At 43.6% G+C, this 24,489-nt stretch overlaps 1 protein-coding gene across 1 annotated transcript in view; it reads right to left on the reverse strand.

The window, feature by feature from the left end:
- nonC (serine/threonine-protein kinase Smg1) overlaps window positions 1-24,489 on the reverse strand; it is a 1,312,439-nt gene that overhangs the window by 273,743 nt on the left and 1,014,207 nt on the right. The gene's annotated exons all lie outside the window — the stretch shown is intronic.

A 24,489-nucleotide genomic window follows, 5' to 3' on the forward strand; every position in this document is an offset into this window, starting at 1 on the left:
GAAGATAAGAATGAAAGAGGAAATACAAGCGTGGGAGATTGTCTGTGTACTGCATATGCCCCAACCGAGTACCAAGCGACTAGAATGATTGGTGAGTTTTGGACAGAAGTGGAAGCAATGTATGGAAAAGTCTGAAGGGAGTGAGAAAGTGTTTTTATGTGGGTTTTGGTGTCAAGGTAGATGGGGTGGTTGGTGAGTGGGGTGTACCTGATGAAGTGGATGGGAATGGTAGTGTTCTGGTGGGCATTAGTGCTGGGAAGGGTTTGGCCATACCAATACCTTCCAGAAGAACAAAATGATCCACAGGAATAAATGGCAAGTGATAAGTAGAATAGGTGGTGAGTTGGATGAATGAAAAGCAATAATAGGTTACATGTGTGTGTTTGGATGAGCAAATGTTAATACCTGTGTTGGATATGAGAGTGCATAGAGGTTAATGGAGTGGACTATCTGGCAATTATATAGTAATGTCCAAGATAAAGATGCAAAAGCAGCAGGTGAAAAGAAGTAAAGACAGGAGGAAGCAGCTCCTGCGAGGAGACTAGAAAAGCTGCAGGAGGATGGAAAAAAGGCAAACTAAAAGAGAGCGGAGGAGGAAAGATTGGGTAATTATAATCTGAGGCAAATGGAGGAGGTGGAAGGCATGTGTAAGATATTCACAGAAGAAATCTGTGCAGCATGTGAGACAGTAAGCAGGGTGAAGATGAAACTTAACAAGGTGCAAGGGACAGTATGGTGGAATGATGAGGTGAAATAAGCTCTGGCAGAGAAGAAGAAAGCATTTAATGACTGGATGGGAAGTTGAGAAACTGTATATGATGTGGAAAGACAGACATGAGTGTTGTATGTTGAGGAGAGAGGTCAAAAGGCTAGTATGAGAAAGTAATAACAATGGATGAGGAATATTGAAAAAAATCTGAGTGTAAAGCGAAAGCAATGTATGAAACTGCTTTAAAAGGTCAAGAATGTAACCAGGGTGATAAAGGTAGCAGCAGAGGAGACAAATATAAAGATGGAAGAATAGGTGGGGGCACTCACCATCCACTCACTCAATGTAGTGCTGCTGTCGGGTGTCTGCCCTTTCCTCTCCTCCATCCTTCTTTCCTTCTATCCTCTTCTGTCTTTCTTTCCTTCATTCTTTCCTTGTCCTTCTGCCTACGGGTGACATTACACTCCCTCTTCTGTCTTTCTTTCCTCCATTCTTTTCTCTTCCTTCTGCCTGTGGGTGACTCTACACTGAGTGACAAGCCAAATGGTTTCCTCTACACCAGGAAACCATTTACTACACAGGGTGGTAACCATATAACCAAATTTTGGCACCTGGTGGTTTAGTGGGTAATTATTGAGCTCCAATTGGATTAACCCGGTAAAGGTTTATATCTAAGGGGTGTTTGGGGTTGATTGCTCATGCAATGCCACTCAGGGATGAGTGAGACTGGTCACTCTCATCTTAAATGTCAGGACCAACTGCATATCCCTGGGCTCCTACACTCCTCATGGGGCAATGTAGGATTGGATGATGGATGGATGGATGGATGGAAGAATGTTGACAGAGAAGTGAGAAAAAGTTTACAGATGGAAAGAACACTTTAACCTCTAAAATGGCACCAAAGTTATACAACAATTTATTGGAGCATGACTGGTGGTGTCGATGCAGAGCAATCTGTAAAAAAATGCGAACAATTTTGGGCAGGGAACGAAGGTCATGGAGATGTTGACACTGACCTACTCTACCCTCCAAACCATTCAGGTGTTTAGTAAATCTCATGAATCAGTCATGAACGGATGACCGGCTTTTGCTCCCATGAAGTGTTAGTGTAAGTAAGAATAAGAAAGCAAGTAGGTCAAGAAAAGAAAGAAAGTGTGTTTCCCTGACAGTGTCTGCTTATCAATGCTTGCATTTGACCTCAGAAGGGTGGGGAGAGAGATAAGCATCCCTCTTGCTCACTCACTCTCCCCACTCTACAACCCACAAATCTACAAGTGTAAAAGGTACACTGTATTTTTCATTTATTTACTTTCTTTGTGTCATTATATCTTTTACTGTACTGTTTTCCTCTTGTTTCTTTTTGTATCTGCAGGAAAAATAATCATATTCCTTGTTTACTGTTCTTACAACCACAACTTACAACCTCACCATCCCTTACCCCTTCTTCATCAGTCCACCATACTTATCTCTGGTCTTTCTGTTTTTTGACAGTAAGGGTTGTGTGCACACAGGTGCACCCATTATCTCTCTCCTTTTCCTTCTCCTCTCTTTCAGCACATTCTGTATTATACCACCCAGATAAAAAATAAAAAAAAAATACAGGAATAAACATTATGAAAGTGGGAAAACATTCATTATTATGACACTTTTATTTGAAAGGAGCATGTGGAGTTAAATGGAAAGAGAGACTGACAAATGAAGATGTGAAGGAGCATTGTGGTGTGGATGTGGATGTGACAAGAAGTGTTAGGAGCAACACACTGAGGTGGTTTGGCCATGTGGAGAGGATGGAGAGTGAGAGACTGATGAGGAAAGTGTATGTGAGTGAGGTGGAGGAGTGGAGAGGGATGGGGAGGCCAAGGATGAGATGGAGGGATGGAGTGGAGAGGAATATGAGAGAGGGGGGTGTGAACTGGGAGAAGGGCAGTGAAATGGCAGGGGACCAGGCAACATGGAGGCGATTTGTTTGTGGCCACCCTTTACGGGATTAAGGAGTCTGGCAGGAGATAGATAGATAGATTATCTCTCTATCTATTGCCAACACTTTAATCCAGTAAAGGAGGGGCCATAACAAATCGCCTCCGTGTTGCCTTGTCCCCCGCCATTTCACTGCCCTGCTCCCAGCTCACACATCCCTTTCTCATACACCTCTCCACTCCATCCCTCCATCTCATCCTTGGCCTCCCCCTCCCTCTCCCTCCCTCAACCTCACTCACATACACTTTTACTTAGAAGTACATATATTATGTATCACACTGAATTTGCTCATTTTACATATTTCTTGTTTTGCACACGCACTTTAGCAACATATGAGGTGTTCTCATGGTGAATACATGGATGTTAAAACCTTCTCTTCCCTTCACACTAATTCCTTCATGAAAGGTACTAATTTCAGGTTGAATCGAATCTCAGGTCGTATCGAATCTCGGCCACGACGGTTCAGCCTATACACAAAATGCAGTACCTATTATCTTGAAACAAACTAAAAATAGCATCTATCTCCTCTTTTTCCACACAAATTACATGACCCAGTGTTAAAAAAAAAAAAAAAAAAAATCCATCCAGCAAAAAACATCATAAATATAAAGAAAATGGAAAACATTCATAATTATATTTTTATTTATAAATACAGTAATCCCTTATTATACGATGCCTCTTTGTACGATATTTCACTTATACAATGTCAAAATTTTAGTACCGTATGCCCACTATACAATGGGAACGATTTGCAACAACGATGGATCATCCGCGGCTCAGTGAACAGCGAATGTGCAAACGCAACAAAAACGTCCTCACACTGTCGGCATTAGACCACACACACTTGTCCACCGGTCCAGCCTCATTAGCTAGCCATGCCCAGCCAGCCAGCCCTGCCCAGCCAGGCAGTTCTGACATTGATGAGTGAGGCCTGTGACTCCCTGTGACTGTGAGGCCGAGTCGGGACAATTCGCCGTCAGGACGATTCCCCATCATTTATTTACGTATCAGTTTATTTAGCAAGTACACTAGTTTTTTAATTATGTAAGTTATAAAAGTGATGGTGGTTTATTGTTTATATAGTAAATGTAAAATATGGCATCAAATCATGGCCATTAAATGAAAAATAATAATATATTGAAACGTGAATCAGCTGATTTATGATCGATCCTTCATCTTAGCATAAGGCTACATACGAGACAGTGGCATTTATATAAATGCCTCATTACCTTAAATGAACGATCGACATACTTTGGAATTATACAAATAATCTTCATGTTAAATCTATATAAATGTTTCGGGATATTTCGCCATCAAGTCAATTCGCCATCACAACAATAACAAGACAATTCGCCATCGGGACTTTTTGTCGTCAGGATGATTCCTCGTCGTTTATTTTCATATCAGTTTACTTAGGAAGTACAATAGTTTTTTAGTACTGTACTTGTACCTCCTCAAAGTTGTTTTAAAATATACCCAGGATGTTGTTGTACCAATGGAAATTAATGAAAACAGCTGTGGGTGATGCTAGAACATAATTCAAAGTCAACTACAGCAAGGTAGAAACAAGTTAAATATTGTCTATAAGTGCAACTTACAAATGATATCCAAAGCCAATGGTATTGAATGAAAATAGACTCTGATAGATCCCCCTGAGAATTAGTTATTAAAGTATCAGTTAATCAGTAATAAGTATATTTATAGAATGACGGGGAATTGTCCTGACGGGGAGTGTCCATATTATGACGATGAATTGTCGACTTCATGGCAAATTGTCTAGGAACCACATAAACAACCGTTGCTTGCTTCAGTAAAGGTAAGATCTACTGTATACTGTAGTTTTCATGCTTTTTTCTCTTTATTCACTATTAATGTGTTACTTTAAATGTTTAAACATAAGGATATTTCATGTATGTGAGTGCTAAGGTGTGTGTATGTGAGAGTTTTGGCACGTCTGGGAACGTATCCTCATTGACTCCATATTATAATGGGATTGCTAAACGATGGGGTTTTCAGGAACGGAACCCCATCGTACAATGAGGGTTTACTGTACACATATTATGTACTGAATTTGCTCATTTTACGTATTTCTTAATTTGCACAAGCATTTCAGCAACATATGAGGCTTTCTTGTAGTGAATACAGTACAGTGCATCCCCACAGTACGCGAGTTCCAAGTACGCGATCCCCCTTGTATGCGAGGACCTTTTTTTTTTTTTTTTTAGTACACAAATTGAACTCCTTATAAGAGAGATGAGCAGCAAAGAGTGGCCCAATCCGGGTTTACCCTGAGTACGCGACATTGCCCCCCCAAAAAGCAATAACGGTTACTTAACCCGCCCCATCCCGACCACTTTTCCACCACTGACTCCCCCCAATCCCGACCATTTTAGGAAAATTTTGTTTTTGGCTTAAACCTTTGCTTTTGGTGAGAAACATCGAAAATTCATAGAGAAGTCGCTCACCTGAGGTTTAAAATACTCATTACAGGTAGGAGTACCTCCTTACCTTATTGGGTTTTCTATCAGGCTGGCACCAAAGAAAACGAGTTCTATGGGAGGATAACTATTTCACACCACTCATAAACGATAATTATTTATTTACTTGGTACGAATTTATATGTAGTACAAGAGTATATTGGTTTTCAAGCAGTAATATAGGCATTATAAGCATTGTTTCACTCACTAATACCTGACCTTTTTTTGCCACATTACCTGATCATCATTTCTAACTGTTTCTTCCTCTAATGCTATGTAAAGTTTGTCCTCCACATTGTCATTGATTGGGGAATCACTATGGCCCTGAATTACGTACCGTGGCATGACATGGCTATACTGGCCAGGTCACTGATAACAGGTGAATTGCTGAGACAATGGCATGCAGGGGGGGGGTGAGGAGGTCATGCTGGGTAAGGCATTGTCCCTGCCTGGCATCTTGTTGAGGAAGGTGTCACGTGTATACGTACCAAAAATGACTCGCGAAAATTGAAAATTGTGCAAATTAGGGACCTTGCAATTTTTTTGCGTTTATGTACATCAACGGGATTGGCAGTGACAAAACGTGTGGACGTTAAAGAACGTCGACGGGACGCCACAGGTTAAGCTCCGCCCACCTTGTGACATTGATGCTGCTCACTCGTTAAGTGATGCCCATATGCGCCGCTTGGAGGGTGGTGAGAGTCCCAGCTCAGGTAACACACGCGCACAGAAGGTACACTCGCTGTTCCAGGTACGTCCTCATGTACTCTGAGGCTATTTTTTCTGTGAGCCAGGATGTCTGTCCCCTCCTCCACGAAGAAGTGCATCACCAATGCCATGAAGATGAAAGTCATTAGGAAGAAGGAGAGTGGAAAGGGTAACACGGCCATTGGCAAGGAACTAAGCTTGGCAGAATCGTCTGTGGGAACTATATGGGCTAACAGGGAGGCCATAAAGAAGACTGTGAAGACATATGGGACGGCGGCATTGGACGGGAGAAGCAGGCTGACCAACCAGGCTATAATTCTTATGCAGCAGTACCTGGCTACATTTATCCTGAGGAGGAGAAGGAAGGAATTCCACTGAATGGGCGCTACATCAGGGACCAGGCCAAGATTTTCTACAAAGCTGCAGCTCTGAAGCTTGCTGTAAAGAAACCATTTAAAGCCTCCGTGGGATGGTTTTGCCGCTTTCTGAAGAGGAAGGAGCTACGTCACATTCGCCTCACAGGGGAGTGTGCATCAGCGGATGAAATGGTGGCCAGGGATTATCCAGCAATCCTAAAGGGGATAATCGACGAGGGCGGCTACAGCAGGGACCAAATTTATAACACTGATGAAACAGTCCTATACTACAAGGTTATGCCGAAGTGCACTTATATTAGTAAGCACCAGCACCAGGCCCGGGACAGAAAAATCAACAAGAGCAGGATAACAGTCATGTTCGCCATGAACTTATCAAGCTCACACAGGATGCGTCCTGTTGTGGTGCATAACGCAGCACACCCCAGATGTTACAAGAATCTGAGCTGCACAGATGACAGCCGGGTATACTGGTACAGCAACTCCAATGGTTGGATGACGAGTATCATCATTTCCGAGTGGCTGTTGTGGCATTTCATCCCTGATGCCAAGGCAAAATCCTGGAAACTTCGCATCCCCTTCAAGGTGCTTCTCATCCACGACAATGTCCCAAGTCATCCAACCTGGCTAGCAGACCTCAGCAAGGAATGCAAGATCATTTTTCTGCCCCCGAGAATGACCTCCCTCATCCAACTGATAGGCCTGGAGTTGATTGCAACGGTCAAGCAGCTATACCACCAAAGCCTCTATGATCACCCCCGCAGCAAGACCGACAACTGTTAGGACCTGCAGGCAATTCTTGACTTGAACACAGTTGGGAGTGATGTCATGGACGCCGAAGATGGTTTGGACTTGCCATTCGCTTCATCCTCATCACGCACAGCACCCACACAACCAACTTCAACTCCTGAGAAGACTATTATGACTTTTTGGCAGTCATCCAACCTCAAGGATGCCATCACTCTCTTGTTGTCCTCATGGGCAGATATAACCACTGCAACAATTAACCATGCTTGGCGCCTCCTTGTACCGCACCTGTGTGAAATCGCACCGGTAAGTGGTTTTCAGTCCCTGGCCGCTGCTGAGGCAGCCACTCTCACAAGAGCAAGCTGTGCCTAAGTTTCAAGCCGTTTTGCTGGAGGAGATCAGGGATTTACATTTGGCAGCAGCTGAGCAGGATCCCCAGGAAATCGTCCTGCGAGTGGACGAGGCCAACGCAGGGCAGGAGATCGCAGCAGAAAAGGCAGCAACACCAGTGATGGAGAGTGAAGATTTGTCCATGATGGAGATCAGCCAGGTACTGTGTGCCCTTGATAAATTCTAGGAAGAATTCAAGGACATTGAATGTTCTCAGTTGTGAGTGGAGGAGGTGGTGTCTTCACTGGACAAAACCTTCCGCTACTACACTGACAAGTACAACCAGGAAGTAAACAGATGGAAGCAAACTCTCATCACCCGTTACCTTCGGCTTGAACAAAGTGAGGAATCACTCCCTTCAACATCAGAAGAGCTATATCCTGAGGAGGATCAAGAGGCTGATTCAATGTCTGAGGTGTCAGAAATAGACTTTGAAGGGTTTATGAACTAAGTGAGTGCATTTGCTAGTGAAAGTGTCGAAAGTACTTGTGACAAAAGTGGTGAGGTAGGTGGTGTGTCAGCTGGTGTGGCGGGTGATGCAGGAGATGCATGCTAGGTGCCTCATCCTGCCTTGGATCCCCTTCTTACCTCCATCACGCCTGTTGTCCTCTTGGGTAAAGGTGAGCAGCCATATTCTTGTTGGTTTAGTTAAGCTATATCCTTGTTGATTTACCTAGTAAAGCCATAATCTTTACAGTCCCTCCTATAAGTGGAGGGACTGTAAGAAAATGTTCTGGAAAGAGGTGAAAAGAGTAAGACAGGGTGGAAGTGAAGTTAGCAGGGGAGTGAAAGATAAAAATGGTAGATTACTAATGGAGAAGGGAGAAAAAGTGAGCATATGGAGAGAAACCTTTAAGGAATTGTTGAACATAGAGGATGGAAGTAATGCGAGTATAAGTGGCTGGGGAATGACTGGGAGAAGGAGGGAGGTGAGAAGAAAGGAAGAAATCAGTAGGACAGAAGTTGTGGAAGCAATGAAGAAAGTTAAATCGGGGAAAGCCCCAGGAATTCATGGAGTGTGTGGTGAAATGCTGAAGCATGGGGGAGAGATAGTAGTGGAATGGATGTGGAAAATGTGCAGATTGGCCTGGGAGGAAGGTAGAGTCCCGGAGGATTGGAAGCCAGGTATAATTATTCCCTTGTACAAAGGGAAAGGGGAAAAAGAAGTGTGTGGTAATCATAGGGGCATTTGTTTTCTTAGCATAACAGGAAAAGTGTATGCTAGGATACTTATTGACAGGGACAGAGAAAGAACAGAGGAATTAGTTGGAGAAGAACAGGGAGGCTTTAGGAAGAGAAGAGGTTCGGTAGATCAGATATTCATTCCTAGATCTTTAGTGGAAAAGTTTCTAGAGAAGGGAAAGAAGTTGTAAGCGGCTTTCATGGATTTGGAGAAAGCACATGACAGGGTGGATAGACAAGGATTGTGGAAAGTATTAAGAATATATGGAGTAGCTGGGAAGTTGTTCAATGCTATGAAGAGTATGTATGATGGTGCTAAGCCGGCAGTGCGTGTGGATGGTGGACTGAGTGAATTTTTCTCTTTGAAGGTTGGGTTGAAACAGGGATGTGACATGTCTCCATGGCTGTTCAATCTGTACATGGATGGGGTAATAAAAGAGGTACAAGGTAGGGTAGTGGATGTTGGAGTGGCCCTGGTGAGAGAGGGTAGCATTTGGAAACTCCCTGTACTGTTGTTTGCAGATGATACTGTGTTGTTGAGTGAAGATGAAGGAGAGCTGCAAGGCTTGGTGGATGAGTTTGGGAGAGTGTGTAAGAAAAGGAATCTCAAGGTGAACGTAGGGAAGAGTAAAGTGATGGTCTTTGAGAGAGGTGAAGTCAGTGAATGTACAGCGAGGTTGGATGGTGAGGAATTGGAAAATGTGAGTACGTTTAAGTACTTGGGTAGTGAGATGAGTAAGGATGGAGGTTTGGAGGGTGAAGTGCTTGAAAGGGTGCTGCAAGGAAGAAAGGTTGCTGGTTCCTTGAAAGCAGTGATAAGAAGCAGAGAAGTGAGCATGGAAGTGAAAAAGTTACTACATGACAGTATTGTGATACCAACTCTTAACGTATGGATGTGAAGCTTGGAAGTTGCTGGAAGGACACAAGTCAAGAGTGAGAGCTGTGGAAATGAGTTATTTAAGAGGAACCTGTGGAGTCACATGGAGAGACAGGCTGACAAATGAGGATATAAAGGAGCATTGTGGTGTGGATGTGGATGTGATAGGAAGCGTTAGGAGGAATACACTGAGGTGGATTGGCCATGTGGAGAGGATGGAGGGTGAGAGACTGACGAAGAGAGTGTATGTGAGTGAGGTGGAGGGGGGAGGAGGAAGGGGGAGGCCGAGGATGAGATGGAGGGATGGGATGGAGAGGTATATGAGAGAGGGGGGTGTGAGTTGCGAGCGGGGCAGTGAATTGGCGGGGGACAGGGAGACATGGAGGCAATTTGTTTGTGGCCACCCCGAACGGGATTGAGGCGTCTGGCAATAGATAGAAAGATAGATATATTTGTTGTAGGTGGGGGTGCCCACAATCCACTCGCTCAATGTAGTGCAGCTGTCGGGTGTCTGCCCTTTCCTCTCCTCCATCCTTCTTTCCTTCCATCCTCTTCTGTCTTCCTTTCTTTCATTCTTTCCGTGTCCTTCTGCCTACGGGTAACTTTACACTCCCCCTTCTGCCTTTCTTTCCTTCTTTCTTTCCTCTTCCTTCTGCCTGTGGGTGACTCTACACTAAGTGACAAACCAAATGGTTTCCTGTACATCAGGAAACCTTTTACTATGCTGGGTGGTAAGCACATAACCAAATTTTGGCACCTGGTGGTTTAGTGGGTAATTATTGCACTGCAATCGGATTAAGCCGGTGAAGGTTTATATCCAAGGGGAGGTTGGGGTTGATTGCTCCTGTAATGCCACTCAGGGATGAGTGAAGCTGATCACTCTCATCTTAAATGTTGGGACCAACTGCCTAGCCCTGGGCTCCTACGCTCCTCATGGGGCAATATAGGATTGGATGATGATGATGATGATGAATATATATATCTATCTATCTATATCTATCTATCTATATCTATCTATCTATATATATATATAAATATATCTATATCTATCTATCTATATCTATCTATCTATATATATATATAAATATATCTATATCTATATATATATATATATATATAATGTATAGATAGATAGATAGATATAGATACAGATAGATAGATAAGTATACATATATAGACAGATAGATAGACACAGATAGATACAGTATAGACAGATAGATATATAGGAGCCTCTATGGTACAGTGGTAAAGTGTGTGTTTTCGTACATAAAAGAACGAGGGTTCGCATCCTGCGAGGGAAATAAACTTTGGGGGCGTTCTTCTGGCCATGTACTGCATAGGCAAACATAAGGGGTGCTGTGGTTGAACCAGTGTCGCATACTATAAAGTATGCTTGCACCCAGTCGGCTTGCGCAGGCCGATTACACTCAGTTCACAGAGTACACACACATCCAAAGTCACTCCAACACCACAATACACTTAGAAGCACTTCTCATCCTACATACAATCTCTACCAGACAGCCTAAGCCACTTGGTAGAGATGCACTAGCTGTATCGTCCCCACTTCAGTTGGGATAGGCCAGTCCTGCAGTGGACACTCAAACGGCTGATGAGATGAGATGATATATATAGATAGATGGACAGATAGATACATAGATAGAGATATATAGATATAGGTAGGTAGATAGATAGATAGATTTATATAGTAAAGTCGCCTAAGGCACAGCTAATTGGTTCTGGACCGCACCTGTGCAACAGAAAACCGTGCCATAGAAATAACTAAACCCATGGGAAAAATGGTATTTGGTTCTGGACGTTTGCCCAAAGTCCCTCTTTTCATCCCACTTTCCCCATTTTTCTCCACTTTACACACACACACAATCAAGCAATCAGTCAATGCATGTATTACACAGAACAATAGGCACAAAAAAATGGGAGGATGATCAGCCTAGGGTATAACTAGGCAATACCATGCGCTGCAGATCATGCAAAAAAAAGCTCAGCCAAGTAGACACAGATCGGCTGACCGACCAAAACATAAAAGATGGCGGAGTCTGCCTGGTCAAGCACTGACTGAAGAAGTTTATTTGATAAGGTTTCTATGCTCAAGTGTCAACAAAACCCACATGTAACACATTAATAATCACTCTTATATATGAGGAGAAGATGCAAGGGTGTGCAAGGGACAGCATGGTGGAATGATGAGGTGAAACGAGCTGTGGAATAAAAGAAGAAGGCATATAGTGAATGGTTATTGAGTAGAGGTAGGGGAGAAGATGAGAGAGAGAAGAGAGAGGTATATGTGAGCAGGAGAAGGGAGGTTAACCCGTCACGTCCCGAGGTTTTCCACACCTCCGACACCCCCCAGTCCCGAGGTATTTTCGAAAAAAAAAAATTTTGGCTAAAACCTTTGCTTTTGGTGAGAAACATCGAAAATTCATAGAGAAATCGATCACCTGAGGTTTAAAATACCCAATCCAGGTAGGAGTTCCTCCTTACCTGACTGGGTTTTCTAACATGCAGGCACCAAAGAAAACGAGTTCTACGGGAGGGTAACTATTTTATCCACTCATAAACGGTATTTATTTATTTATTTGGTACGAATGTATACGTAGTATGAGAGTACATTGGTTTTCAAGCAGTAATAAAGGCATTATAAGCAATGTTTCACTCACTAACTAATCACCATACCTGACCTTTTTTTGCCACATTACCTGACCATTATTTCTGGCTGTTTCTTCTTCTAATGCTATGTAAACATTGTCCTCCATATTGTCATCGATTGGGGAATCACTCTGGCCCTGAATATCTTTACTAGCCAGGTCACTGGTAACAAGTGAATTGCCGAGACAATGGCGTGAGGGGGCGAGAGGGAAGGTTATGCGGTGTAAGGCATTGTCCCTGCTTGGCATCTTGTAGAGGAATCGAGGAAGGTGTCCTGTGTATACAGACGAAAAATCACACGCGAAAACTGAAAATTGTGCAAATTAGGGACCTTGTAATTGCACGAAGTACTGGTACGTCGCCGGGACTGGCAAATGCAAATCGTTGCAACGTACCCATACGTCGACGGGACGGGGCGGGTTAAGAGACTGGTGAAGGAGAGTAAAAAGAAAGTGGATGAGGAGTTTGGGAGGAATCTGAGTGTGAAATGGAGGAGAGTAGAAATTGTTTTGGAAGGAGGTAAAGAAAGTAAGGCAGTGTGAAAGGGGAAATAGTAGGGGAGTGAAAGATAGGAATAATAGATTGTTGGTGGAGAAGAGAGAGAAACTGAGGAGATGGAAGGAGCACTCTGAGGATTTGTTGAATGTGGAGAGTGAGAGCAGTGCAAATATAAGTGGTTGGGGAATGGCTGGGAGAAGAAGAGATGAGAGGAGGGAGGAAGAGATCAGTAGGGCGGAAGTAGTGGAAGCGATGAAGAATATTAAGTTGGGAAAGGCCCCAGGAATTGATGGAGTGTGTGGTGAAATGCTTAGGTAAGGGGGAGAGATTGTTGTGGAGTGGATATGGAAGTTGTGTAGATTGGCTTGGGAAGAGGGAAGGGTTCCAGAGGACTGGAAATCAGGTATAATTGTTCCTTTATACAAAGGAAAAGGAGAGAGAGAAGTATGTGGTAACCATAGGGGTATTTGCCTACTTAGTGTGACTGGTAAAATATATGGTAGAAAACTCATTGATAGGGTTAGGCATATGACAGAGGAGCTAGTTGGAGAAGAACAAGGGGGATTTAGGAAGAGAAAAGGGTGTGTAGATCAGATATTTGTTCTAAGATGTTTAGTGGAGAAGTATCTAGAGAAGGGAAGGAAAGTGTATGCTGCCTTCATGGACTTGGAGAAAGCTTATGACAGAATAGATAGGCAAGGTATGTGGAAGGTATTAAGAATATATGGAGTGGAGGGAAAATTGTTGAGTGCTGTGAAGAGTATGTACGAGGGAGCTAGGGTTACGGTGAGAGTGGATGGTGAGCTGAGTGAGTTCTTTGATCTCAATGTGGGACTGAAACAGGGTTGTGTGATGTCTCCATGGCTGTTTAATATATACATGGATGGGGTTGTAAAGGAGGTGCAAGGTACGGCAGTGGATGTGGGGGAGGCTCTAATGAATGAGGGTGAGATTTGGAAGCTTCCGGTGTTGCTGTTTGCTGATGATACAGTACTGTTGAGCGAAGATGAATGGGAGTTGCAAGGTTTGGTGAATGAATTTGGGACAGTGTGTAGGAGGAGGAAGCTGAAAGTTAATGTAAATAAAAGTAAAGTTATGGTGTTTGAGAGGAATGAAGTCACAGAGTGTGCAGTGAGGCTGGATGGTGAGGATATGGAGAATGTAAGTGCATTCAAGTACTTGGGTAGTATGATGAGTAAGGATGGAACTTTGGGGGATGAAGTGCGTGAAAGGGTACAGCAGGGAAGGAAGGTTGTTGGTACACTGAAAGCAGTGATGAGAAATAGGGAGGTGAGTATGGAAGTTAAGAAGTCACTGCATGATAGTATTTTGATCCCTACCCTGACGTATGGAAGCGAGGCATGGACCTTGCAAGAGGGGAACAAGTCAAGAGTGAGAGCAGTGGAAATGAGTTACTTGAGAGGAGCATGTGGAGTGACGTGGAGGGACAGGTTGACGAATGAAGTAGTGAAGGAACGCTGTGGGGTGGATGTGGATGTGGTTGAGAAGATTAGGAGAAATACACTGAGGTGGTTCGGACATGTGAAGAGAATGGAGAATGAAAGACTGACTAAGAGGGTGTATGTAGGTGAGGTGGAGGGAGGGAGAGGGAGAGGTAGATCGAGGATGAAGTGGAGAGATGGAGTTGAGAGGTATATGAGGGAGGGGGGGGGGTGAGTTGGGGGAAGAGTAGTCAAATGGTGGGTGACAGAGCGACTTGGAGGCGTTTTGTCTGCGGCCACCCTTTGCGGGATTAGGGCGTCGGGCTATAGACAGATAGATAGATATATGTGATGATGATGATGGGAGGCATTATACTTCGTTTTAGCTCAGAGACAGGTGATTCGTCACTAACCCGTTCACTGCGGTTTTATGAACAAACCTATATACTGTACTAGTCACAACACTGAAAGAATCTTTAATGTTTCACTATTTAACACAGTGAATCTGGTAAAGTTTAACCTCCTCATAAGAGAGAAAAAAGTGCACAGTTGGAATCGAAGTGGTTGGCATCATATTTGTTTACAAACAGGGGAGCGAGCCGACCGCCAGGGGGAATTTGCCTGCACGTTTCAAACCTTGCTGCACTGGCACCATGGATACTACAGTATATGTGTGTGGTTTGTTTTGGGGGGGTTTGGCACCTCGCCGTGTCATAGAAAACCGTGCCATAGAAGCACATGCCATAAATGACTTGACTGTATACATACATATATATCTATATATCTATCTAATATATAGATATATATATATATATATATATATATATATATATATATATTTATATACAGTGGAACCTCGGTCCTCGAACATCTCACGTGTCGAACAAATCGGACCTTGACCAAAAAATTCAAGAAATTTTTGCTCCAGAGGTCGACCAAAATATCGGACCTCGACCAACCTGAACGTAGCCAAACGAAGGGAAGCTGGCCGACCGACAGTCACGTGTCCACCTTCGTTGTTTGTCAACGTGGTCGTCCTGCTTTGCTTCACATTTTTCTTGATTCAGTGCAGTATTAGCCCTTAATAATGGCTCCAAAGAAATTAAGTTCTTCCAGTACGGCTACTGGCAGTGAAAAGAGGAAAGTAGTGCGGAAAATAATTGAAGAAGTGGAAAAATTATTGCTTATCTTCATCAATGAGAAAGAGTTAGCAGGAGACAGTGTTAGCGAGTATATAATTTGTGAAAAGGCAAGAGAAATATACAATCACCTCGTAAAGGAAAGCACTGGTACCAGTGCTGAAACTTAAATAGGTAAGCATCTGGGGTCTTGGAACGGATTAAAATGATTTACATTATTTCTTATGAGGAAAATTAGTTCAGTCCTCGACCAATTCGGTTCTGGAACAGCCTTCCAGAACGGATTGTGTTCGAGGACCGAGGTTCTACTGTGTGTATATATATATATATATATATATATATATATATATATATATATATATATATATATAGAGTATATATATATATATATATATATATATATATATATATACACACATATATACCTATTTATCTATCTCAAATATATATATATATATATATATATATATACATACATATATACACATATATCTATCTTATATATATATATATATATATATTGCCAGATGCCTCAATCCCGTACGGTGTGGCCACAAACAAATCCCCTCCACATTGCCTGTCTGCCGCCATTTCACTGCCCTGCTCCCAACTCACACACCCCCTTCTCTCATATACCTCTCCACCCCATCCCTCCATCTCATCCTCGGTCTACCCCTCCCTCTCCCCTCCTCCACCTTGCTCGCATACACTCTCCTCATCAGTCTCTCACCCTCCATCCTCTCCACATGGCCAAACCACCTCAATGTGTTCCTTCTAATGCTTCCTATCACATCCACATCCACATCCACACCACAACGCTCCTTTATATCCTCATTCGTCAGCCTGTCTCTCCATGTGACTCCATAGGCTCCTCTTCCACAGCTCTCACTCTTGACTTATGTCCTTCCAACAACGTCCAAGCTTCACTTCCATACGTTAGAGTTGGTATCACAATACTGTCATGTAGTAACTTTTTCACTTCCATGCTCACTTCCCCGTTTCTTATCATTGCTTTCAGGGAACCAGCAACCTTCCTTCCTTGCTGTGCCCTCTCAAGCACTTCACCCTCCAAACTTCCATCCTTACTCATCACACTATTCAAGCACTTAAACGTACTCACATTTTCCAATTCCTTACCATCCAACCTCACTGTACATTCACTGACTTTCCTCTCTCAAAGACCATCACTTTACTTTTCCCTACATTCACCTTTAGATTCCATTTCTTACACACACTCCCAAACTCATCCATCAAACCTTGCAGCTCCCCTTCATCTTTACTCAACAACACAGTATCATCTGCAAACAACAGCACAGGGAGTTTCCAAACAGTACCCTCTCTCACCAGTGCCACTCCAGCATCCACTACCCTCCCTTGTACCTCTTTTATTACCCCATCCATGTACAGACTGAACAACCATGGAGACATGTCACATCCCTGTTTCAACCCAACCTTCAAAGAGAAAAATTCACTCAGTTCACCATCCACATGCACTGCAGCCTTAGCACCATCACACATACTCTTCACAGCATTCAGCAACTTCCCATCTACTCCATATATTCTTAATACTTTCCACAATCCTTGTCTATCCACCCTGTCATATGCTTTCTCCAAATCCATGAAAGCTACATACAACTTCCTTCCCATCTCTAGAATCTTTTCCACTAAAGATCTAAGAATGAATATCTTATCTACACAACCTCTTCCCTTCCTAAAGCCTCTCTGTTCTTCTCCAACTAATTCCTCTGTTCTTTCCCTAACTCTGTGAATATGTATCCTATCATACACTTTTTCAATTACACTAAGAAGACAAATGTCCCTATGATTACCACACACTTCTTTTTTCCCTTTTCCTTTGTACAAGGGAATAATTATACCTGACTTCCAATCCTCCAGGACTCTACCTTCCTCCCAGGCCAATCTGCACATCTTCCACATCCATTCTACTGCTATCTCTCCCCCATGTTTCAGCATTTCACCACACACTCCATCAATTCCTGGGGCTTTCCCCTATTTGACTTTCATCATTGCTTCCACAACTTCTATCCTACTGATGTCTTCCTGTCTTCTCACCTCCCTTCTTCTCCCAGCCATTCCCCAGCCACTTATACCTGCAATACTACCATCCTCTATGTTCAACAATTTCTTGAAGTGTTCTCTCCATCTGCTCACTTTTTCTCCCTTCTCCACTAGTAATCTACCATTTTAAGCTTTCACTCCCCTGCTAACTTCACTTCCACCCTGTCTTACTCTCTTCACCTCTTTCAAGAACATTTTCTTACAATCCCTCCACTTTACACTCAAATTCCTTCCAAATTCCTCATCCACTCTCTTCTTATTCTATCTTACTAATCTTTTCACCTCTCTCTGTACACACACACACACATACACTCGAGGTGCTACCCAAAAGTTCCAGTAATTTAAATACTGTAGGAAAATAAGTTACCTTACCTTCTAGTTCTCAATGCCACCTTTGAAGTAGTCCCCTTGGACATGTATACAGTGGTCCCTGTGTATTTTCCACAAGTCCATGCATCCATGGAAGGCTTCAGGTGTGATGGTCTTGAACACCACCTGCGATGCTGTCTGGATCTCCTCAGTCGAGTCAAATTGATGCCCTTTCAGTCGTAATTTCAGCTTGGGACGCAGGAAAAAGTCGCAGGGGCATGATCAGGCAAATAGAATGGATGGGGAATGACTACCGTGTTAATGGAAGCCAGGAACTGCCGGACAACGTGTGGGCAGGGGCGTTGTCATGATGCAGGCCCTAGTCCTTGTTCTTCCGCTGCTCTGGATGTTTGTGGCGGATGTTCTCCCTCAGACACTGAAAAACTCCACAGAAAAACTTTCCGCTAACAGACTAACCGGGTGGGATGAATTCCTTGTGAACAATCCCTTGGATATCAAAGAAAACGATCAACATTGACTTGACACTGCTGCTAACTTGACGTGCTATTTCTGGCCTCGGTGAATTGGGAAACTTCCATTGCGATGACTGGTGCTTTGTCTCCAGGTCATAACCATAAACCCATGATTCATCACCAGTTATGACCTTGGAGATGAAGGTGGCATCATCTCTGACCTGATTCTTGAGCTCCCTGCAAACTGCAATGCGATGTGCCTTCTGCTCGTCACTCAGCAGCCTTGGCACAAATTTTGCAGCGATGCATCCCATGCCCAACACATCTGACAAAATGCGTTGCATGCTCCCATAAGGACAGTCCAACGATATCACAAACATTATGGATAGTTCGTCTACGATCTGCATGGATAGCCTGATGAACATTTCTAAAGTTTTCTGGTGTTTTTGCCATTGACAGTTGTCCAGAACAATCACCGTCTTCGACGGATGTTTGTCCTTCCTTGAACTGATTGAACCAGAAAATTGTTCTGCTTTGGGACATGGCATTGTCACCAAAGGCTTGCTGACGCAACCGGTGAGTTCCTGCAGCTGTCTTGTTTATCTTGAAGCAGAACTTAATGCAGGTTCTTTGTTCCATGAGGTCCGCCATTGCAAAACCACCAAACCACCTACACACCACGTTACAATAGTAAGAGTAGCTCAACAACATATCCGCTCACAGACATGGCTGGGGACACTCTGATGCACAAGGGGTGCTGCTAACTCCTCCTAGCAGCAAAAGGAAAATCTACTAACGGTTGGCTCTGTCTGTTGAAATTACTGTAACTTTTGGGTAGCACCTTGTAAATGTATCTTTTGTATATATACATACAGTACATATATACCCCTGGGGGTAGGGTTTTTTTTCAAGAATACTCCCCCAGTATCCCTGCTTGTCGTAAAAGGCGACTAAAAGGGTTGGCGGAGGGTCAGTACCACTCCCCGGAAAACAACTAACTAAAAAAACAAACAATAAGCCTCGGACAAGGACTGACCAAACGATGACAACCAAGGACCGAACAAAGGACATAGTTATCGGAACGTGGAATGTAAGGGGAGCGAAAGATGAGGTGAAAGAGAGAGAGATTGTCCAGGTGCCTGAGGGTGCGAAAGTGGATGTATGTGAAATAACTGAAACAAAATGGAGAGGAGAAAGTGTGAGAGAATGGGAGTATGGAAGGGGTATATGTGCAGGAGTAGGTGAGAATGGGAGGGCAAATGAAGGAGTATGTATAGTTGTGAGTAAAAGATGGAAGAAGAGCATAAGACAGTATGGATCAGTTGGGTCAAGGATTGTGTGGGTAAAGTTGAAAGTTGGAATACAAATGTGGGCGATTGTGTGTGTGTATGCGCCAACGCAAGATCGTGCTAGAAGAGTGAGAAAAGAGTTCTGGACAAATGTAGAAGTGTGCAGGGAAAAGTTTGGAAGCAATGAGAGAGTGTTTTTGATCGGTGATATGAATGGTAAAGTTGGGAATGTGAAGGTGGAAAGAATAGTTGGTGAGTGGGGTGTGCCTGCTGAGATAGATGAGAATGGGAGTGCGTTAGTGGACATTTGTGCTGGGAGGGGGTTGGTGATAGCCAATACCCTCTTCAGGCATAAAATGATCCTCAGGTATACATGGCGAGTGATGAGAAGGGTGGGTGGTGAACTGGATGAAAGGAAGGCAATGATTGATTATGTGTGTGTGGATGAAAGGATGCGAAGATGTGTGATGGATGCAAGAGCTTATAGAGGTTGGGGGAGTGGACTTTCTGACCACTACTTGGTGATGGCCAGAATTAGGATTCAAGTAAGATGGAGGAATAGAAGAAGGGAAAGACGAGAGGAAGGAGTAGTTGCAAGGAGAGTGGAAAGGTTACAAGAGGATGAGAAAAAGGCAAAGTATAAGAAAGAAGTGAAGGAATGATTGGGCAAATATGAATTGGAGCAGATGGGAGACGTGGAAGGTGTGTGTAGGATATTTACAGAAGAAATATGTGCAGCATGTGATGTGGTGTGTGGAAGGAAGAGAAGACAGAGGGGGGTGCAAGGAACAGCGTGGTGGACTGAAGAGGTGAGACTGGCTGTGGCACAAAAGAAGAAAGCATACAATGAATGGATGAGAAATAGGGGCGTGGAAGAAGTTGAGAGGCGGAAGAGAGAGTTATATGTAGAAAGAAAGAGAGAGGTGAAAAGATTAGTAAGAGAGAGTAAGAAGAGAGTGGATGAGGAATTTGGAATGAATTTGAGTGTAAAGTGGAGGGATTGTAAGAAAATGTTCTGGAAAGAGGTGAAAAGAGTAAGACAGGGTGGAAGTGAAGTTAGCAGGGGAGTGAAAGATAATAATGGTAGATTACTAGTGGAGAAGGGAGAAAAAGTGAGCAGATGGAGAGAACACTTTAAGGAATTGTTGAACATAGAGGATGGAAGTAATGCGAGTATAAGTGGCTGGGGAATGGCTGGGAGAAGGAGGGAGGTGAGAAGACAGGAAAAAATCAGTAGGATAGAAGTTGTGGAAGCAATGAAGAAAGTTAAATCGGGGAAAGCCCCAGGAATTCATGGAGTGTGAGGTGAAACGCTGAAGCATGAGGGAGAGACAGTAGTAGAATGGATGTGGAAAATGTACAGATTGGCCTGGGAGGAAGGTAGAGTCCCGGAGGATTGGAAGTCAGGTATAATTATTCCCTTGTACAAAGGGAAAGGGGAAAAAGAAGTGTGTGGTAATCATAGGGGCATTTGTCTTCTTAGTATAATAGGAAAAGTGTATGGTAGGATACTTATTGACAGAGTTAGAGAAAGAACAGAGAAATTAGTTGGAGAAGAACAGGGAGGCTTTAGGAAGGGAAGAGGTTGTGTAGATAAGATATTCATTCTTAGATCTTTAGTGGAAAAGTTTCTAGAGAAGGGAAAGAAGTTGTATGCGGCTTTCATGGATTTGGAGAAAGCATGTGACAGGGTGGATAGACAAGGACTGTGGAAAGTGTTAAGAATATATGGAGTAGATGGGAAGTTGTTGAATGCTGTGAAGAGTAAGTACGATGGTGCGAAGGCTGCAGTGCATGTGGATGGTGAACTAAGTGAATTTTTCTCTTTAAAAGTTGGGTTGAAACAGGGATGTGTCATGTCTCCATGGTTGTTCAATCTGTACATGGATAAGGTAATAAAAGAGGTACAAGGTAGGGTAGTGGATGTTGGAGTGGCCCTGGTCAAAGAGGATAGTGTTTGGAAACTCCGTGTACTGTTATTTGCAGATGATACTGTGTTGTTGAGTGAAGACGAAGGGGAGCTGCAAGGCTTGGTGGATGAGTTTGGGAGAGTGTGTAAGAAACGGAATCTAAAGGTGAATGTAGGGAAGAGTAAAGTAATGGTCTTTGAGAGGGGTGAAGTCAGTGAATGTACAGTGAGGTTGGATGGTGAGGAATTGGAAAATGTGAGTACATTTAAGTACTTGGGTAGTGTGATGAGTAAGGATGGAGGTTTGGAGGGTGAAGTGCTTGAAAGGGTACAGCAGGGAAGAAAGGTTGCTGGTTCTTTGAAAGCAGTGATAAGAAACAGGGAAGTGAGCATGGAAGTGAAAAAGTTACTACATGACAGTATTGTGATACCAACTCTAATGTATGGAAGTGAAGCTTGGACATTGTTGGAAGGACACAAGTCAAGAGTGAGAGCAGTGGAAATGAGTTATTTAAGAGGGGCCTGTGGAGTCACATGGAGAGACAGGCTGACGAATGAGGATATAAAGGAGCGTTGTGGTGTGGATGTGGATGTGATAGGAAGCGTTATGAGGAACACACTGAGGTGGTTTGGCCATATGTAGAGAATGGAGGGTGAAAGACTGACGAAGAGAATGTATGTGAGTGAGGTGGAGTGAGGAAGAGGGAGGGGGAGGCCAAGGATGAGATGGAGAGATGGGGTGGAGAGGTATATGAGAGACGGGGGTGTGAGTTGGGAGCAGGGCAGTGAAATGGCGGGGGACAGGGCGACTTGGAGGCGATTTGTTTGTGGCCACCCCAAACGGGATTGAGGCGTCTGGCAATAGATATATATATATATATATATATATATATATATATATATATATATATTATCTATCTATTTATCTATATCTATCTAGCTATCTATCTATATATACAGTACTCGTCAGAAGTATTCAGCGTTGTCCGCCGGGCGCGCAATACTTATGGCCCAAAAAGAATCACCCATTTTTGGGGGTAAGAATTGAGCCACAAGTTTGAGCTCCGAGCATGACGTCACGGTAGCCTGAGGCCTTCCGACACGCTGGTTGGTTCCCGCCTCAGTCGCCCACGGGCTGCCTGAGAGAGAGGAACTCCGCCGAGTGTCCCTCTCAAATTGCGCCATTTTTTACCGAGTGTCCCGCAGTGTTTTGGCCTTTAAAGCTTTGTTATGGCACCTACCCGTGAACTATCGAGTGAAATCATATCCCAGATCATTGCTCTAAAGGAGGCAGGCCACCAGACAAAGGAAATTAGTGAATTGGTTGGTGTGGCACGATCGACAGTGCGTCGTTGGTGTGCGCGGTTTCGGGAGGAAAACAGTGGTGAAGTTCTCACAAAGAAACCGAGGTCTGGTAGGCCTAGGAAAACATCCCCAAGGTCTGTTAATGTTTTAAAACGTGCAGTGGAGTTTAATCCTCGTGTGAGTGCAAGGAAAATTAAGGAGAGCAACCCGGAAGTGTTTGGTGAGGTGTCAGTGAGAACAGTGTCTCGTAGGGTGCATGAGCTTGGTTACACAAGTCACAGGCCTGTGAAAAAGCCTCTTCTCTCTAGCAGCCAGAGAATTCGTAGGCTTGCCTTTGCTAATAAATATCTAAACTGGGGTGAGGAGCAATGGTTGTCAGTGTTGTGGTCTGATGAGGCAACGTTTAGTGTTACCTGTAACAGAGGAGCACGCAAAAGTAGTGACCCACTTGACCCACGGTATGTAGAAAGCACAGTTAAACATCCTCATTCACTCATGGTATGGGGTTGTTTCTCAGGGAAGGGTTTGGGGAAGCTTGTTGTACTTCCCAAGAACCTCAGAGTGAATCAAGATGTTTACCTGGAGCTTCTGTGTGATCATTTACCAGACTCCTTCGAGCTAACAGGTGCACGAGTGTTTCAGCAGGACGGTGCACCTGCTCACAAGGCCAAATCGGTCACCAATTGGCTTCGTGACTGCGAGGTATCATTCATGACAGACTGGCCAGGAAATAGCCCAGACCTCAACCCGATTGAAAACCTCTGGTACCTCGTAAAGAAGAGTTTCCAAGGGAAGGACGTGAGCTCTCTGCCTAAGCTGGAAGCCGCCATTCGTGACTCCTGGGACAAAATACCCCTCCAGCACCTCAGGAGCCTCGCCCTTTCTCTTCCAAGACGTCTCAGGTCCGTGAAGAAACGTAAAGGCTACCCTACGAAGCACTAAAGGTAAATAAAATGCATTATTTATATGTTTTTTCAATGTTGAAAGGTTTGTTTCTCAGGAGGGACGCAGGGCGCTCCATACTTCTGACGAGCACTGTATATATATATATATATATATATATATACAGTATATATATATATCCTGTATCATGTGCTTATGGTTATGACCACGGAAGAAAGCACCAGTCATCGGAATGGAAGTCTCCCAATGCACTGAGGCCACAAAAAAGCACGTCAAGTTCGTCCAGAACAGTGGAGGCCGAGGATGAAATGGAGGGATGGAGTGGAGAGGTATATGAGAGAGGGGAGTGTGAACTGGGAGCACAGCAGTGAAATGGCAGAGGACAGAGCGACATGGAGGCGATTTGTTTGGGGCTACCCCTGAAGGGATTAAGGCGTTTGGCAATAGACAGATAGACAGATACTGTACAGTAATCACTCCAATATCCGACGTAATAGAGCCATAGGTAGGTCCGGTTACTGGTTTTGTCCGTATATTGGGCCTCAGCTTATGGACTTGTACTTATGGACCCTAACTCAGAGAAACACCTATACAACTCCCTCTGGACATGCATAGCACCTATTTAAGACCCAAATCACACCAATAAGGTACATAAATGACTGAAATAAATGCAAAAGAAACATAAAATGAGGGTTTAGAAGTATGTTCATACATTAATAAACATTCTGGTACTTATGGACACTAACCTAGCCTAACTCAGAAAAACACATTACTTCTGAACATGCTTAGCTACTAACACCCTATTCACACCAATAAAGGACATTAAAGAGTGAAATGAGGTAAGTATAGTAGGGAAAAAAGTACAGTATGAAACATTCTGGCTACTTACAGCAAGTCCCTGGCCACCTCGATGAATAACCACCTCCTCTCGCACTATGACGGTAAGAACAATTTCCTGAAGCACTTGCAGTACACTGTTCCTGAAGTCTTGCACTGAACTTAGTCAATAACACACAGAAGTCTGTTCTCTTCACAGTG

Source organism: Coenobita brevimanus, chromosome 100 (assembly GCF_032717465.1).
Source record: "Coenobita brevimanus isolate Jiangsu-jjx chromosome 100, ASM3271746v2, whole genome shotgun sequence".
In the NCBI taxonomy this organism is placed as follows: Eukaryota; Metazoa; Arthropoda; class Malacostraca; order Decapoda; family Coenobitidae; genus Coenobita; species Coenobita brevimanus.